Source organism: Rhinopithecus bieti, unplaced genomic scaffold (genome assembly GCF_001698545.2).
Source record: "Rhinopithecus bieti isolate Rb0 unplaced genomic scaffold, ASM169854v2 scaffold_28523, whole genome shotgun sequence".
Lineage (NCBI taxonomy): Eukaryota > Metazoa > Chordata > Mammalia > Primates > Cercopithecidae > Rhinopithecus > Rhinopithecus bieti.
Genome location: NW_016812413.1, coordinates 160,804 through 165,169, shown reverse-complemented (window position 1 = coordinate 165,169; position 4,366 = coordinate 160,804). Strand labels below are relative to the sequence as shown.

Here is a 4,366-nt window from a genome sequence, read left to right as displayed (position 1 = left end):
CAGGGAATGGGGCCTGGATCAAGTATTTAGTATTCAGCAGTTGCTACACTGTCACCCTATCCCTCATTTTCAATATTTTGCCATGCCTTCCAGTGGCCTAACTGGCCGCCATGCCACAGAATCTTTACTTTATGGTCTCCAAGGAGAACTCTCCCCTCAATGTTTTGTGATTTGAACAATGGAATAGAATCTGATACTGGTGGGCCAGGGGAGGTTCCCAGACTCTGGTTTGACCTTGATCATAGCTGTGGTGTCCAGGCTCTTGACACCATCTTGAGAATGAAGTCAAGGATGAGTCAGCAAATAGTGAAAGAAGAGATTTATTGCAAAGCAAAAGTACACACTCAAGAAAGGTGAGTTTGGGCATACCCGAGAGAGAACAATGTGTTCTGGGGTTTCATCTTGATGGGTTTCTTTAACCAAAGAGTGGAATATTCATGAAAATTCTTGGGTAAAGGTGGAGATGTCTCAGAACTGTGGTGCCATTCATTTTACATCAAATATTGGTCTCAGAACTGTCATGGCGCTAGTGGGTATGTGATTTATGTTAATCACATGTTAATGAGCATATATTGTTAATGAGCATATATGTTATGAGCATATAATGAGGGCTTAGGTAAAACCTGTGTCAAATCCAGCACCACATTGGGTTTAGTCAGTCTTAGCCAGCTTGGTCCACAACCTGGTTTTTCAGCATCTTCTCAGCCCATAGCCTCAAGTCATGTAAATCTGCTGCCTAGAATTTGTTATCCTGTGACCATTCTGTATTATTCCTGTCTCAAATCTGCTTGTAAATATTCAAATGGTCTTTGACTTGGGCATGCCAACTTTGCTTACTTCACAGTGTTTCCTGTGTTATAATCCAACATAAGAAAAGATGATCCAGACATGTGTTAAACATCTCAAATAAGATGGATCCCAGGTATTTGTGTCAAATTTGGATTATTTTGGTTTTGTCTTTGCAGAATATAAAATACTAACATGAGGTAAGCACTAAGGTCTGGAGATGGCTGTGCAAGAGATGACAAAGTCCAACACCACGCTTGAGTGTCCAATCACCTCTTCTGGGGCAGCATATTTTTCTACAGTACAGTACTGAATTTGGAAAGGAAAAAAAAACTACGAGATTCATGAAACTGGACAACTGTCTTTATAACATTACCAGTGATAAAAGCAGTAAGGAAGGCTGGTTTACAGTCATCTGAGCAGCCTCTTCAGTTTCATAAATATGGTTTCTTGCTGATATTGAATGGCTTCCAATTTCAAGCGTAATGCTACATTACATGGCTAAGGGTGTGAAGAGAACCGATTTCTTTTGCAATCTTAAACGTTCTAGTCCGCGAATTAAAAGCCATTATTTGAAGAAGGGTGCCCATGCTCCAGCTGGCCGCCCAACGGTTGCTTCACAACGCAGGCTAAAGACCCGCTTCTTTGGGAGAAAACAGATGCGGGGCGGGAGGGAAAAGGGAGAGAAAGACGTCACTTCCTCTTGCCGGCTCCAGCAGCGGGCTGGTCGGCTAAGTGACAGAAAAGCAGACGGGGACTGGGAAAGGCACTGTCGGTGACATCACGGAGAGGGCGACTTCTATGTAGATGAGGCAGCGCAGGGACTGCTGCTTCGCCACCTGCTGCTTCGCCACGAAGGAGTTCCCGTGCCATGAAAGCGAGTTCAGGACCGCTGGTCGGAACTGAGAGTCCCAGCTGTGTGTCAGGGCTAGGAGGGCTCGGGAGTGCGCGGGCCAAGTGACCGTGCGTGTAAAGGGTGAGGCGTATGAGGCTGTGGCTGGGCGGAGGTGCCAGAGCTCATACTTACCTGGCAGGGGAGATACCATGATCACGAAGGTGGTTTTCCCAGGGCGAGGCTTATCCATTGCACTCCGGATGTGCTGACCCCTGCGATTTCCCCAAATGTGGGAAACTCGACTGCATAATTTGTGGTAGTGGGGACTGCGTTCGCGCTTTCCCCTGAATTTTTTGTCGTTTAAAGAATAGATCATACGCTAAAAGTTATTTTACTGGTTTGGGTCTTGGGTGGCGTCTTAAGGGTTAATTTTGTACTCGGAAGGTTGGGGAACAGGAAGTAACATGTCGCCATTTTTTACCCCGCAAGAGAAATATGAAGCGACAGCCCTTGTGAGCCTTTTTAATACAACCTAACTAGTGCGAAGGCCGTACAGCTCTTCCCTTTCTAAGATGGACTGCTTCTTGCAGAGATTGGTCCAAGAAAAGAAGAAAAGAAGGAAGGAAGGGAGAGAGAGAAAGAAAGAAAAAGAGAAAAGAGAGAAAAGAAAAGGAGAAGAGCCGAGCGTGGCGGTGTGTGTCTGTAATCCCAACTACTCGGGAAGCTGAGGCAGGAGAATCGCTTGAACCCGGGAGGCAGAGGTTGCAATGAGCCAAGATCGCGCCATTGCATTGCACCCCAGGCTGGCGACAGAGCCAGACTCTGTCCAAAAAAAAAGAAACAATTAGTCTATCTGTGGCATATTATTGGAGACAGTAGAATCCTGCATGCAACAGGCAATTGGTGCAGATCTGAACCCACTGAGCTATTGGCTTATGTTCCCTCTCTTCTATTAAGTATCAGGAGCAGAAATTGAGCTCTTTGACTTTTACCCACTAAGTATGGCTATAGGACAGGTGTCTCTCTCTCTCTCTCTCTCTCTGTCTCTCTCATTATTGTATCATTATTTTTTGCCATCAGTGTGGGTTTTTGATTTTGATGTTATGGAGTGAATTTCTGGGGACAGTCTCTGATGGGTGGTGTTGACAAGGATCCAGTCCCTGTTTGGTGATACATGACAGCTAATCTGCTCTGTGAGTCTCTTTTATTGTCTATTTATTGTCCTGAGGATAATGGTATCTCCTGATATTTGAGACTGCAGCAATGGTAAGTTGTTCATATCTTGTCTTTCCAATGTTTGGTAAAAATTTTATGGGCCCAGTAGTTGTCAATATCTGCAAGAGTGGCATCTCTATTACAGGAGTGATCTTACTACTCAGTGTCCCCCCTCCCACCAAACTTCGTTCCATAGGAGCTCCTGGCTTTAGCAAATTTACTGTATCTAAAAGACATCTTAGTCCAGGAAGAAAACTACATCTGTAGCATGTAAGGAGCAGTTTTCTGTGATTGGTGTATTCAGGTTTCTAACCAGCTGAAAAATTCAAATACTTGTCCTTTAAGGATTAAGTTTGAACCACACTACAGAAAGGAGAGAAAAGATTTATATGATCACATATAAGCAATGGAATCAGCAATATGAGCACTTTTCACAACTATACAAATCAAATGTAATAATCTCCAGAACATTAAGGAAATTCAGCCCTTAATGAAAATGAATGAAAAGAAATTATTCACCCACTGTTATATGCCCTGGAAAGAGAATGTCCTGCCAGACTTAAAAGGGTATCACAATATTACTCAGATTTTCAGGGATGAAGGCCCTCCAAGGATCTAATGATGTTTCCTTCACTGATAAACATTGTTAATAGATACCATTGCCTCTGTTTTCACCTTAAGTGATGTTACTTAGCACAATTCATTTCTTTAGAATACCCCTTAGTTTGGTGGAAGGAATTTTCCTGCGCTATAAATATAGGATATTTTCTCCTGAAACAAATTGGCATACTCTTTCAGTGAAGTGAATAGACAAGTTAGGTCTCTAAAATTTTAAAGGAGTCACTGCCCCAATTATCTTAGGAACAATAATAATCACTAATATAAAATTAAAATAAGAATATTAAGCCAGGTATGGTGGCTCAGATCTGCAATCCCAGCACTTTAGGAGGCTGAGGAGGGAGGATCAATTGAGGTTAGGAGTTGGAGACCAGCCTGGGCACATAGTGAAACCCCTGTCTCTACAAATTTTTAAGTATTAGTTAATATTTTAAATTGGCTGGGCATGATAATGCATGACTGTAATCTCAGCTACTAGAGAGGCTGAGGCAGGCTGCAGTGAACTGCCTGATTGCACCACTGCCCTCTAGCCTGGGTGACAGATTGAGACTCCCAACTCAAAAAAAAAAAAGAAAGAAAGAAAAAAGAAAGAAAGAAAATTAAGAATTTGAAATTAAGAATTTGTTGAAAATTGTTTTACTACAATGCTAGGCTGCATGTCTTGTGCCTGTACTCCCAGCAGCTCAACAGGCTAAGGCAGAAGGATTGCTTTAGGCCAGCAGTTGGAGACCAACCTGGGCAACAGGGCAAGACCCCATCTCTAAAAATATACAAGGCAAGCTTAGCCAAGAGGATCGCCTGAGCCCAGAAGTTCCAAGTTGGTCAGCTATGATAGCCCCGCTGCACTCTAGCCTGGATAACAGAGCAAGACCCTGTGCCTTATTTTTTATTTCATTTTATGTTTTTTTTTTT

General features: G+C 43.0%; 1 long non-coding RNA gene across 1 annotated transcript in view; it reads left to right on the top strand.

Moving 5' to 3' along the window:
• Positions 1-209: 209 nt before the first annotated feature.
• Positions 210-4,366, top strand: part of LOC108544972 (uncharacterized) — a 16,085-nt gene continuing 11,928 nt past the window's right edge. The window contains exon 1 of the long non-coding RNA XR_001889994.1: positions 210-353. This is a non-coding gene — a long non-coding RNA (uncharacterized LOC108544972). The remainder of the gene's footprint in view (positions 354-4,366) is intronic.